At 34.6% G+C, this 15,508-nt stretch overlaps 1 long non-coding RNA gene and 1 pseudogene across 3 annotated transcripts in view; both read left to right on the top strand.

Moving 5' to 3' along the window:
• The window catches only part of LOC146399834 (uncharacterized), a 309,733-nt gene that overhangs the window by 188,952 nt on the left and 105,273 nt on the right, over positions 1–15,508 (top strand). The gene's annotated exons all lie outside the window — the stretch shown is intronic.
• LOC100524514 (large ribosomal subunit protein mL50 pseudogene) lies at positions 1,493–1,957 on the top strand (annotated as a pseudogene).

Below are 15,508 nucleotides of genomic sequence, written 5' to 3' on the forward strand. Positions count from 1 at the left end.
GCATGTCCATGGTTCATAGATTTTACACGTTCACTCCTGCTGTTTCTGGATATAACTCTTTACTTCGAAATGTATTCTAATCCTCTATCAAATTGTTTGAATTTAAGAAACTCATGAAAATAATAAAAAACAGCAGCTGCATTATAGAACTAATTTTCCTTCTTGAAAAGAAGGGTATACACACACACACACACACACACACATATCATATAAATGTGTGTGTGTATACAGGAAGTTAAGCCTGTCATATGGGGTTTTAAAAATTATGGGATATTGACAAGCTTATTTTGTAATTTCTTTTTTTTTTTTTAAGGGCCACATGGAAGTTCCCAGGGTAGGGGTCGAATTGGAGCTAAAGCTGCTGGCCTACGCCACAGCCACAGCAATGCGGGATCTGAGTCATGTCTGCAACCTATACCACAGCTCATGGCAATGCTAGATCCTTAATCCACTGAGCAAGGCCAGGCATTGAACCCGCATCTTCATGGATACTAGTCAAATTCATTTCCACTGCACCACAACGGGAACTCTTTGTAATTTCTTAACCTCGACTGATGATCCTGTTACTTTGCCTCAACTGCCCCAGCTTCATGCTTGGCTAGTCTAAGCCAGGAAACTGCTCCACACACCTTCATGTCTCACCAAAGATATTTTCATTATTTTATTATAAAATATTGCAAAGCTTAATGACATTTCAAGCATAGAAACAGTATTTTAGTGAGCAATCATATGGGTAGGCATTATACACATCACTATATGTTATTTTAATTAATCATCACAAAAATTCTCTGCCATGGTTGCATTATTCTTGTTTCTCAATGAGGAATCTTAGGAAAGGTAAAATTGGCTCAAGATCATAAGATAGTGAACTCCAGAGCAGGGATTTGTATTCAAAACTAACTCCAAAGCCCATTTTTCTCTCAGTTAGGGATCAGTGAAACACTAGGCTAGGCTAATCAAATCATCTAAAATCTATACAAGTTGTTTTATGAAATAAAAAATAAAATGATAGTTTTGGCTTCTTAGAGGGTGATTTGTGGGCATGTGGATGTCTTTTTGGTTATGACAATGATTATAAGAGATGCATCTGATATTTGGTAGTGTTGGTGTTGGTGGAGGTATGAGGGGAGTGTTTGGCATGGGTGCTGGAATTCCTGCAATTCTTGGGACAATTTCATACAACAAAGAACTTCCACGTGAGCTGCTAAATTTTGGAAATCAGACATAACATGAAGGTGAAAAACTTTTCTTTATTATCTGAGCTGAAAGCCTAATTTCCCTTTACATTTAAGCTCATGGTGTCTTTGTTTTTTGCACGGAGTTGATATACCCTAAATTGTCAAGGGTGCAATCACTGTACACATCAAAAGGAGAGCATAATTTTTTGAGGGGCTGGAGTTTTGCCAAGAATTTTCCATAGATAGTGAGCCACTGTAACATTTAAGTTGTCAGTAAGACTCTTTCAGTCTTTGTCCCAAAGCTCTCCTCAAAGATGGCAGCACTCTGGGTATCCGGTGTCGCCAGAATGAGCTTCCCATGGATAATCTCCGGGCACCACACAGAGAATTTTGGTCTTGATTCAGAAAAGCCAGCGGTGGCTGAGATAGTAGAAGAGATAAAGAAAGAAATGTCCCAGGGTGTCCACCCTTACAAAGCTGAATACACCACCTAAAGGTCTCCAGAGTTGTTTGGAATCTCATGTCAAAGAAGTTTTTGGCTCATCTCTTCCTAGCCATTGGCTGGGTATTTCCCTGGAAGATGTTCATCTGAAGTTCAACTTCTTGGCACCTTTAACTAATGACTTAGGCCACACGGTGCCTAACTCCAGGCTTCACCAAATGTTCAGGGTCAGAGATGTTCTTGATTTCTACAATATGCCTGTTCAGGAAAGCTCTAAATTTGTGAGCTTATTGCCGGTAATCTGCCTCCCAATTTAAAAGTCCCTAGGGGTTACTGAGCAAATCCGAAGGAGAACACATTGAAATCATTTCCCCGCCCCCAAATAAGGGGATTGCCTATTAGATTTTTATACTTTACCATGTGAAATGTTGTCAGAAATATTCTCTAAACCCATGTTTTTCTGTGGAGAAATGTCTTATCTGTCTTTGTTTTGACAGCATTGAATTGACATATAACTGGATTTTCTTTTTTCACATTTGCTTAAACTTTTTTTTAGTGGAACCAAGTCATTAATAATTTACAAAAATATTCTTCTCTGGAGGTTACCATAATTAATTGGCTTTAAGACATGTTCAGATGTGGTCTTTGTTCTTCATAGCCGTAAAGTATTAGATGCAAATTTTTTTTTTTTTTTTTGTCTTTTTGCCTTTTCCAGGGCTGCTTCCATGGCACATGGAGGTTCCCAGGCTAGGGGTCAAATCGGAGCCGCAGCCACTGGCCTACGCCAGAGCCACAGCAACGCAAGATTCGAGCCGCATCTGCGACCTACACCACAACTCACAGCAACGCCAGATCCTTAACCCACTGAGCAAGGCCAGGGATTGAACCCGCAACCTCATGGTTCCTAGTTGGATTCGCTAACCACTGAGCCACGACGGGAACTCCCCCCAAAATTTTTTTAATCCTGTTAGACCTCTTAAATTTGAGATGTCATTATTATATATATATATTACATATACAAATAAAACAGATATATATATATGAGAAACATAAAAATCTGTGTTGTATATTATGAAATATTTTTTGTTCACTTTGCTTTACTGCACAAATAAATATAGTAAACATGATACTGTTCAATCTGGATTAATCTCTTTTGAAATGAAAATATATTTCTTAAAACAAGGAAAAAAGATTCATTTATATCATTCTGTGTTTGGGGCTGTCACTTCCCTGACTCTACATATAGATGCAAAAATCTGACTATTCCATCATTTTACATTGGATGGTCATGGCTAGTAATTGACACAATACAATGCATGTGATTTTACTATAAGTGGAGTATTGCCAAGAATTATCCATGGATCACACTTGATGGTAAAACAGGAAAGGAAGTACCTGGCACAGCAAAGTCAACCATCAAATAAACACTCCCCAGATGGGGTCACCAAAGCCCAAGAGGGCTCAGTCTCCTGCAGTTCAGGAATGAAGTGAAGGGATGAGGCAAAGAACAGACAGGTAAATGTTTTCCTTCCCTCCCTCCCGCCCCATAAATTCAAGATTTCGCACAAAGCTTTGGTTTCTAGCAGTAAACATGGAGTTACATTCATCCGTCTCCTATTAATCTTGTGGCCACTTTGACATAAGTTTCTTGCACCTGCATAAAAGTTCCTGAGTGACTTGGACATCCCTGTGAGATTTAAGTTGTAGGTTCTCTTGTAGGTTATAGTAAAAGCATATTACTTATTTTCTTTAAAAAGCAAGTGGGTAGTTAGATTAGATTTGCTACTAACTTTATTTTAGCCTAGGAAAAGAAGGATTCTATGGGATATTTGATGTGGTGGAAGGTGCTGGGTCTTATTAGGATGAGAACCACCCATTTCCTGGTCAGTCACTCCTCATGAGGACCTGGTAATCAGGTAGTGTGGCCTGTGATTGTAAGAGAGGTTTCTGTCTTGTCTTCAGCTCGCTAGAGCCTATACTCTTGTCCTTTTCTCCATCCCTCCTAGGAATCTTCAGGGCCCTTCAATAGTTCAGCTGCTTACTCATTGTTCAGTTGTTTTTAGTGATGATGATGGCCTAAAGCCTGAGAAATCAAATTGAAATCTTGATTCTGACACTTCATTTAAGAAGCTGCACAATACTTTTCATTTTAAAAAGCTTGTTTTTTTTTTTTTCATTTAAAGGCTAGAAGTCAATTATCTGACATGATTGTAGTAAATAATAACTGAGGAGCATATACATATACATACATATGTGCGATGTATACATGTGTTTTATGTGTATATATATATATATATATATATATATATATATATATATATATATAAAACCTGACACAAAGTATATACAGATAATTACTTTGATACTTTGGTCTGAAAGCTCTAATTGGTTTGTTATAAAAAGACAAATACCATGTGATATTACTTATATGCGGAATCTAAAATATGGCACAAATGAAGCTAACTACAAAACAGAAATAGACTCACAGACATAGAGAACATACTTGTGGTTGCCAAGGGGGCAAGGAGAGGGGAGTGTGATGGACTGGGAATTCGGGGTTAGTAGATGCAAACTATCACATTTAGAATGAATAAGCAATGATGTCCTGCTATATATATAGCACAGGGAGTTCCAGTCTCTTGGGATAGAACGTAATGGAGGTTAATATGAGAGAAATAATGCATGCATTTGGGTCACTTTGCTATACAGCAGAAATTGGCCCCACATTGTAAATCAACTATACTTTAATTTAAAAAATAAGTTAATTACTCATTAACTTATAAGTAATTATTATAATAATATTAGTTATTATTATAATAATTAGTTATAATAATCCTTTGATTATTGTAATGGTTCTGTTTTCTTACCTCTATTCATGCATGGACTTCTCTTTTTTTCCTAATCTCATTCTGCAGGCTGTGATCTGCTTTTGCACTCTCATGAGCTAGCTAGCTTTATTACTTCTGTGTGGTCAGCCTGTGCATTGGATGCTTGAAGTTCTTCTGATACTCAGGCATTTGCTGACATTTAAGTGTCTGGTCCAATCGTTTTCCCTGAAATTTTAACTTTTGGAAGATGGGAGGGTGTTTAATCCTCCTAACAAAGCAGCACGATACCCTATTCCTTATCCCTCATTCCTAGGCAGGAAGGCCATTGCCTCAGGATTCAAAATAGGCCAATTGTCTCAAAAGTAGTCATTTTAGTGCTAGGAAAGCATCCATATATTGATGTCATTCATTTGAAGGTGGAAGGAAAATATCAAAGTGGGGAAAGTGTACAGCAATTTCACATTTAAACCTTTACTTAGTATTATTTCATGAGAGGAAAATATATATAAAATATAATTATTCAGCAATAATAATAATAATGGCAATTACAATAGCAACAAAGAGAGGAATCCTTTATTGAGTCTAGGTGTCAGGCAGTAGGTTAATTACTTTAAGTGTATTAGCACAATTAATTTTTAAAATAATTAATAAAGGAGGCAATGGCTTTGCCCCCAGCCTGCAAACAAAGAAATGTGCCTAACGTCACTTGGTTTATAAAATTTGAACACTGGTCTGTCTGATTCATTTTGAAACCCATGTTCTTCACAGTTCTGATGAAACACAGATGTTTCCTCTATAGTATAAAAATTTCAAATCTATAACTTTTATCACACTACTTACAAATGAATAGTCTTTCAGTTACTAAGTTTGAGAAATAAATTGTTAATTGACCTGTCATTGACCTCTCATGGTGACTTTAAGACATTTCCCAAACAACAGCTCTAAGTGAACAAAATTTCAAATGTCTCAGAAAAATACACTGATAAAGTAGTACTTTCAAAATTCAATGCACTGACATAACAGAAAATAAAAAAGATATATCAATTTTGATTCTAAAAGCATAAAGAAATTGAATTCAACTTCAAAAGGATGCAGCAAAGGACTTTAAGAATACAACCAGGACGTTATTAGACTACAGTGATCTGCTTTAGAAGTCTTTAAAGTTAAATATCCTTAAAAACTTAAAAGTAATTCAACTTAGTACCCAGAACGAAATTGCTTGGGGCCTTTAATCATCTACTTATATGAATTTTTTAATTTCAAAAGAAATATGTAGACCTTAGAATGTGCATTGCTCAGAACAAACCACAGAGAATTGAGAATTTGTTGAAACTTAAAGTGAGTTTCTCCATGAGCTGAGTAGATAAAACACTACTATCCTCTTAAAAATGGAGATATGTCTGAAAAGCATGAGCTTAAATCTTGATTCTACACCTTGCTGGTTGTGTGGCTTGGGCCACTTACCTAACCTCTTAGAATCTATAAATTCATATTTTTAAACCAGGGTACTAGACCCCTACCTTCCAGTATGGATAAAGATTAAGTGATGTTAATAATGCCAAGTGCTTGACATAGTGGTGAGCATCTAGTATAATTGTTATTATTATGATGTATTCTTTTTCATATAAAAAAATAATGCAATAAAATCAGAAAATTTGAGATGTGCCATAGTTCAAAGAAAACTCCCAAGCATCAGGTTTTTTTTTCGGATTTTATTCTTAAAATCCTTCCTTGTTTAAGAATGTTTTTTCATCCTAACACAGTGCATCATAGAAAAGTTTTTATTTTTTTGTTCTTGCATTCTCTCCTTTATCTGGGAAAATAGCTTATATACATTTTGTGATACAAAATATATTTTTATATTACAAGCTCTTGCTATGGAAAGATTAAAAACTTGGAAAATACAGAAAAAAGTAGAAAAAATCATATTTGTATCACTTCAACATAACTCTTTTAAAATACTTTTGTTTATTTCATTTCTTTTTCTTTATAAATTTGCACATAGTTAAGTGAATAAATAAGTGATTAGGCATTTAATAGGCACTAACCATTAACCTAGAAGCAATCATGTCTTATTTTCACTCCCCATTTTCACACTATGATTCAGGCTTTATGTTTTAATGGACATAGTTGCTGACAATGTAGGAACACAGATTTGGCACATTCCTTACAAGTTGTTCATACAGCTTCTTTCCAGTTTCCTTGCTCCTTCTATCCAAATGGGATTAACTTCCTTTGACTCTGGAAATTTCCCATAAACTGTCTTTTAGCTGTGATTCTGCACTGCCCTCAGGTTTCTGTTGACCTGGGGAGTCCTGAATGTGTGTCTTTGATCTGGCCAGCCTACCTCTTTCTGTCCACCCGCTCAAGTACCTGCAAAAAACATAATCGGCTTATCTAAAACCTGATTCAACCTGCTTAAAACTACTGCAAAACCTACAAAATCTCTGAGACTCTTGACTGTAGTTGGAAGTTTCAGTTGACTTTTCTGTTTTTTTGTGGCCCATTCCTGATTTACCTTCTTTTATTATGATATATGCAAATAATATCATTCCAATGACATTGATCTAACCAAAGTGAAATTTTCCTCGCAAAAAGATTTTACCTAAGCCCTGAGTTGTGCTTAGGGGAGATTTTATTCTGATCAAGCTTTCATTATAAACAGTAATTTCTCCTGTTTGTAGCCAAATAAAATCTTCCTTCTGGAATTATATTATAGATCTCTATCCTCCTGGTATCAAAATCAAGGTACTTTATAGGACATGAAAAGGAGCAGCTGTGAGATCATAAACGCCAAGTTTAATTTAAAAAGTTTTCATTTTCTGGTACTCTATATACGTGATGGTGGATTCGGTGCAAATTGAGAGGTTTCCTAATTACTTTGCTCAGTAATGTCAGGGCAGGATTAGTTTCTACCTGAAAGTGTAGGCACCAACCCAATTACTGGTGTTCTGCCAATGAGGATTATTAATCTACTGCATGATAGTTCTGAAAAATAAATGTGTGGTTCAAAAATTTGATTTCCATATAGATTTCACATTTATAGTCTTGTTTACTGAAAACATAGCATCTTGGGAAAATATGTCACAACAAAATGACTTGGGTTATAACTTGATAAGCAGGGCTTGATTCTATAAACCCCAAATGTCCAAAATTTTGTAGAATGCCAGTGTTGTAAGGGACCATAGAGATCATTTATTCCTCCTAGAGTCCCCAGAAGGAAAGCTGACATATTCATAATCTCAGACTTAGTAAATGGTCACACAAGGCTTTGAACTCAGATCGTTTAATGATATTGGATTCCAGGTCCAGTATATATTCTTCTAATTTGATTTGCTTTGATTACATACTTTAGTGTAAAGATTCTGTGAGTTATGGTTGCTTGTATATTACAGAGAGGCCAGGAGAATACATATGCTTCCTATATCAGAATTTCAGAGAGCTAGAGTGATGTTTTGTATGTGACTCATATTAATGTGGCACAATTGCATGCTGAAAAATAAAAGGGTGAAAATTGAAAAAGATTTAATGTTCTTAAAATAAATCATTAAATTTTCTTCACAATACCAAAAAGAATCAGTATTCCATAGTTTGTGATAAAATTATGCAATTGGCTTTGAACAATAATTTGGAACAACTTTATAAGTGAGGCAGTTGAAAGGTGAGATCCCTTTGATATATCAGCTGCTCAACACTACATGTGTTCATGTAAATTCCGCTTAAGTGAACAGCATTCAGACACATAGGTTGTGTTTGGCCTTAACGCAGGTAGGTAAGGCACAGCTTCTTTAATAGTAATTTTTTTGGATGTTAAGAATTATTACACTACTATCCATAAAATAGGTAATTAACAAGGACCTACTGCATAGCATGGGGAAATCTACTCAATAGTCTATGACAACATATATGGGAAAAAAGAATCAATTTGCTATACATCTGAAACTAATATTATAAATCAACTATATTCCAATAAAAAATTAGAAAAAAAATTGTACTTTTATTTACAGCGTAAATATAAAGGAAACAAATGTACTTTCTGTTTTCTTCCAAAATTGGATCTTCATGCAGTAAATATTTATGTAGTTTTTTTCAATTGAAATTGAAACCTTGTACCACTAGGTCACTTTTACCTTGTAGGTAGGCTTGATTTCTTTAGTTTTCAGGGACTTTGTTAGATTCATCAGCCTAGGATGATTTCTGTTGAATTTCCTCTTTTCTCATCCTGGCACTCACTAATATAGCTCTCTTAAGAGTGTCCTGATCAACTTAGCACAACAATGAACATGGGTGATAACAAGGTATGGGAGTCACACGGCATTGCCTAATGGGAGTTCCTACCTTTCTGAGACTGTCACTCAGGTTTAGACTCCTGAGGGATATTGCACATGGATACATAGGCAAATAATGTAGCATTGTTCTAAAACAAAATTTATTCCTTAAATCCTTGATACTTTTTTTTTTGCTTTTTAGGGCCATACCTGCAGCATATGGAGTTCCCAGGCTAGGCGTCTTATTGGAGCTATAACTGCTGGCCTATGCCACAGCCATACCAACAAGGGATCAGAGCCACGTCTGCGCCCTACACCACAGCTCACAGCAATGCTGGGTCCTTAACCCACTGAGGGATGCCAGGGATTGAACCCGCATCATCATAGTTATTAGTTGGATTCGTTTCCACCGCACCACAACAGAAACTCCAAATCCTTGATACTTTCTTAACACTGTGACTTAGATTCCATGATCTAGAAAGGAGCAGTATAATGTAGAAATAAGAAGTCGACACTAAAATCCAGCTGGAGAGTTTGAATTCCAATTCTATTTTGTATTTATCATTTGGCTTGCATGTGTTAATTAACACCCTGAGCCCCCAATAATAATTATACCAACTTCATCAGGATGTTATGAGAACTAAATGCAATAATCCATGCAAAATGCTTAGCATTTGCATGGAACATGGTAAGTGAGCAATCACGTAAGTTACGAGAATGATTATGATGCCTAAAGAATTCAGATTTGCTATATGCTCAGTCCTTCATTATTAAATGCTGGTAGATGCTTGAATCCAAAAATATATAAATGATTTACCTTCCAGAGGGAGCCAAGCTTACTGTGTTCCCATAGAACTCTGTACAAGCTTACTTTAGTGCACTCATCTTATAATATTGTCAGGGACTATTTGTGTGTCTTTTGCACACAATGAGCTCTGCATTTCTTAAGACAAAGGGTTGTGATTTTCTCATCATGGTTGTTTCCCAGAATCCAGCACAAAAGAACTTCTTAATAAATTTTTGATGAGTATCAAGCTATTCACTTGTAAGAATAAGAAGAGTTAACATCTGAATGAGGAATTCTACTTCTATTTAAAATTGAGTAGAAGGTATCAAATTTACCCTCCTAAGTGAAACAACTGGGAAAAAAAAAAGACAAAAGATATTACATTAGACAATGAAGGATAGTGATCACTGAGAGCTAAGAAAAATATATGATGTGCCCTAGCATTGTCCCTGGCCACTACCAGGAGAAAGTTCCCTGGTCACAGAGTGAGGAGACAGAACCTCATGGGACTCTGGATGGTTTCCCTGAGTTGAAGAGAGGAAGCTGAGGGGTGGGGGAGACCAAACCATCTCCTTGCAGCTCTGGGCTTCCAGAGTACAGGCCACAGTGAAGAGGGGAGAGCTGCAGAGAGGATTTGGGAAGTCTGCAGAGGATCCCCCTGGAGTCTTTGGCAAAATTCTGATTAGAGCTCTGTGTAAGGAAATTACCTGGGAGGAGAGTAAGAACTACCCAGAAGAGTTAGAGGAAACAGTACCTCATATTTATGGGACATCAGATAGAGAGCTCAAAAAGCTTACCTCAGGAGGATGGTAAATTAATCCTAGATTAAATGATACCTTGCTTCCTCTTTAAAGAAAGACCTAAAAGAATCAAACTATTTTCCAAGCAACTTAAATTATCTCAGGTAAAGCAAGTTTATCTATCTATCATCATCTATGTATCATCTATCAGCTGTTTATCATATATGTATGTGCATGCATATATAACTCTTATGATGTGCTAACAAAATTCTATCAATAGGTATTATGTTTCGCTTTCTATTCAAACTCCACATTTTAAATGTTTGTAACTATCATGGAAAAATAATCTAAGACATTCAAAGAAAGAAAAAAATGATGTCAAAGGATGAATATTGCACAAATTTACACACTATAGCTATACAAATAATATGATATAGATGAGTCTCCTCATCTGTAAACTGGTAGAAGTATTTGGTGTGAACCATTCTAAGGTACGTTCTAAAATTTAAAGTTAATAGCACTTGCATGGTTTTTTTTTTTTTCTTTTCATTTTGGGCTCATTTTTAGATATATTTATTCTAGGAAGTTGTTTTTGTAAGTGCATAGTTATGAGACTAAATCCACTAACATATACTCTGTCTGTGGATGGTATTGCTTCAAACACTGGAAAAAGAGTAATATTATTCTTTATTACAAATATCTTTATTACATGACCCCAAACAAATAGATTTGCAAAACATGAAGCCCTGGAAAATGTAGGCTATATTGAATAAATGTAGGCTATTTTTTTTTTTTGTAAATGAATATAAGAATTGGCTAGAGAATGCAGTGTTTAGCACAGTGACTTGAATACAGTGATTGTGTTTCTTATTGATTTATTCTAGAGGCAAAATTTTTACTAGTCATTACTTAATATTATTTTACATACTAGCAAACTTTAAGTATATATTTGTAATTAAAAATAGATTTCTCAATTAAACAATTCCCACAATAGTTTTTTTATTTTCTATTAGAACAGTGTACTTAGCACTGAAAAAGAAAAAAAATATATATATAAATAAGAAAGTAAATGAAATTGTATACCTGGTTATATATCTAACCATTTTTTTCCAAAAATTTTTAAAAATTCTTTTCTTTGAGTAGATATTATCTAATTTGTCTGTAGTTTTGGGCTAATATTGAAAATGGAATATTTAGAAAATCATCTTCCTGACTGTCTTCTTAGTATAATCTCAGTTGTCTTAATATAGAATTTATACATTTCTCACTCAATGAATAATCTTGTATCACTATTAGCTGTGAAGAGGAATGAGCCATAATCACAGCCAGTGCTAACACCAATACTTAAAAAGTTGGAGTATTTCTCTAACTTCTTTTGGAGAAAAAAATTCAATTATTGAATTACCTACTTTAGTTCTGCTACAAATGTTTATAGTGCTCACACTGAGATTAATGATCTGGTAAAGAAAATGTGCACTTAAGGAACCAACAGTCCGAAGGAGTAAATATAAAGGCAAATGTTGGATCAAACTGTCTTCAGTCCCAGTCAAATGCAACATTGGTAGCAGAGGGTCTGTGGTAAGAGTCCAAGACTGATAAATTCTTTTGAGTAACCACCATGAGGAATTCTAAAAATTCATGGTCCCTCCTACTAAGAAAACTCAATATCTTGCAAAATGCAAATATGAAAGAAGAAATAATTAAGGTATTTTTAAAATTTTGCTTTTACTGTTGTATTTAAGGGTCTTATGCATTAATGATTGAACAAGAATAATCAACATTTAGTTTTCAGAGTAGGAAATCATATCTGTCTCCTTCAGCTAATGAATTTAATGAATATTTATTAAACACCTACACTATGTTTGGTACATTTTAACTCAAGTTAGATGAATGATGAACTCAGTGGATCTAAGACGATAGCTGAGAAATGTTTCCTAGGTAAATTTGATAGCATTTGAAATTAATGTTAATGTAATAGAACTATAGTTTATGCCAGGGAAATGCAAATTCCCTCAAAACAGGACTCTAGTTGCACATTAATGTCCCTTTTCATTTAAGCCTTTCTATAAATTCTTCTATATGCTTATACAAACAAACTTCGGGATTTGATGGTGTAAAATATTTGGTTTTAAACTTTTATAGCTGGGAGGTTCTTTGTATGTAGGCCTTGTAAAGGGAAAATAACACCTATTATTTCAGAAAGTAAAGATTTGGTGCATGCAAATGACTGAGCATTTTATTGGTGGATGCTCTGGTGGTTAAATATATTGGTGAAATAATAACTCATAAGAGAATTTTTGAAAATACTTAGAATAGTATGATACCAGAAATAATACATTTAAAACTGAGGTGATGTTACAAAAGCAGAATGTAGATATCGATATGGACATGGATATATAGATATCATCACTAATGGCTATTTAGAAAACAAAGATTGAAAATTAATAAACTAATGGTCCAAATTAAGTTCTTTTTTATTGAGGTGAACTTGATAATACATAAGAATAATACTTTTTAAAGTTAACAGCTCAGTAGCATTCAGTACATTTATTTACAATGTTGGGAAACCACTCCTTTATCTAGTTCCAAATCATTTTCACTACCCAAAAGAAACCTTGTATCTGCTAGGAAGTTACTTGCCATTCTCTCTTCTGCCCAGTCCCTGGAAACCTCCAATCTACTTTCTGTCTCAATGGATTTACCCATTCTGGATAGTTCATGCAAATGTAATCATAAAATGTCATCTTTTCTGTCAAATTAAGTAATTTTTTTCAAGAATAATACAGTGTAGTAAACCCAAAGATATTAGAAGAGGGAAAATAATAAATCTGAAGATTGAAATGGAAATAAATGGCAAATGAATCAAGATGGGAGTAAGAGAGAGACAGAGAAATAGTGTTAGCAATAATCAGTGATGCACTAAAATTTGAAAAATTAAAAATTAATAAGATTCTATGAAAAATTTTATGGTAAACAAAAAAGACATATAAAATGAAACTAAACCCCATTGGTTGTGAGAGAAATGAAATTAACACCATTGTGAGAAACCACTCAATAAGCAAAAATAAAAACACCTGACTTTGTTAGTCAGTGTGTGAACAAATCTAATCATTTTAGAAAATATTTTGGTATTATTTTGTAAAATTGAACATGCACATTTCTTACCTTCTCTGGTCAATCCTTTACCAGAAATAGAATATAAATTTACCGTGACATTTATGTACTAAAATATGCAAAAATGTTCATAGCAGCACTAAATGTAATAAAAAATGGAAATAGGAAAAAATGGAAAATCTCCCTCTTGGTACATACAATCACATGTATTACTTAGCACTAAATAAATGAGTCAAACATATATCAAATGACTAGGGACTTAAGTGAAAGGCAAGTCACACGAGACTACACACAGCATGCTCGCTTACAAAACTAAACACAGTATTTAAAAATACACACGTGTGTGTTTCAAAGATGGCATAGTAATTATCGACTAAATTTCATGATAGTGATCATCTCTGGGGTCTGAGGCAAAGGAAGGAACACAATGGTAACTTGAAGTTTATGTGTAGTATTTTTTCTTAAGTTTTGTGTTCATGAATGTTAATTTCATTGTTATAATTCATAAATTATCTAATCTGTACAAATGTGGTTATGATGTATCGCATTTTATATACTTAAAAACAAAGTAACAATAGTTATAGAAATTCATAAGGATTAAAAAAGTGGGAAATTATTTTATAATATCATAAAACATGTGACCAATAAATGTTAACTATTACTATCTTTTTTCTTTGAAGTCTAAAAGTTTTTGGCTCTGTCAATAAAAACAACTTTACCTACAGTCATAATATGTATATCTTTCAATCATGTTAGTACTACTAATGTAAGAATTATAATATACCAAAACATGGCATTCCCTTTGTGACTCAGAGGGTTAAGGACCTGACTTTGTCTCTGTGAGGTTGAGGGTTCGAATCCCTGGCCTCGCTCAGTGGGTTAAGGATCTCATGTTGTTGCATAGGCCACAGCTGCAGCTCCAATTCTACCCCTGGCTGGCCTGGGAACGTCTATATGCCACAGGTGCAGCTGTAAAAAACTGACAAAAGACTATTTTAGGACAAAAGGAATCATCAACTCTTCCTTTTGTTTGCTTTCCTTTGCGTTATTAGGAATTGTTTTTAAAGTGTAGTTTATTGTAAAATTATTTTAAGGCTAATTGTCTTTTGGGATGATTAATTTTATTAAACATGGTAAAAACGATACATAAATTTAATGATTTACATTGTGCTGTGATACGCAGAAAATAGGCGACGGTATGAAGACACCCACACATTCAGGAATGGCAAATTTTCCTGGACTAATAGGACATGTTTATTTGCAAAACAAAGAGAGGATTCCAGTTTTAATCAGATTATTAAATGTCAGCAAAACTTTCTTTTTACACATCTCAAGGAAAAATATTTTAAGTTCTAATATTTTCTTCCTCACTTTGAGTTCATAAATTTCAAAAATGAGAAAGACTGGCTGACCCCTCGCCCCAACGTCCAGGTCTCAAAAGTGGTAGCATGGTAGATTTTACTTTGGAAGGTAATTTGGTATTCTTTTAAAATTTCAGTAGCCTGCTGTATACAATTGACTTGGGTAAAGTATTTCTTTACTCAATAATAATTTATCAAACCAACTGTGTTTCTGGCAATGTGCTGGGATAGAAAGATGCATCAGATGTAATCCCTGAGCTCAAGAAGCTTTTAGCTTAGTGGGGAAGTCGGGGAAGTCAGGTAACTAAGTGAATGCAATACAGTTTGCTAACCACTGTTTTGGAGATATTCTCACAAAGCTGTGAGGTCCATTTTTCTTCAGAATACTCTGTGAGTCAGTAGGGTGCTAGTATTACTTCCATTATATAGACAGGAACACTGAGAAGTTATGGAAATCATGTCAGTTCCCAATACTGTCAGGCGACTCCCAACCCCAGAACCCCAGTCTCGTGGTTTCTGGTTCAGTGTTCCTTCCACTGAGTGGTGCTCGTAATATTAATTTCTTAAACAGGAGCATATCTGAGGGAAAGAGTCTGGAAATATTCTGCCTTTCTTTCAAAATCTAATTTACTCTTTCCTTCATGAGGATCTACATGTGAATTTTCATTTTTTCAATGTGGAAAAAATCTTGATGAAAGAAATTGTGTTCATAATCTTGAATGGACACATGAGAGATCATTAGAAAATTGTTACTTTGCCTATATAAGACATTGCTCCCTTTTTTGCTTTT

This window comes from Sus scrofa, chromosome 9 (assembly GCF_054392235.1).
Source record: "Sus scrofa isolate SSC_HxYL_T2T_F1_AM1 chromosome 9, Sscrofa_HxYL_maternal_Yorkshire_Landrace_v2.0, whole genome shotgun sequence".
Taxonomy (NCBI): Eukaryota; Metazoa; Chordata; class Mammalia; order Artiodactyla; family Suidae; genus Sus; species Sus scrofa.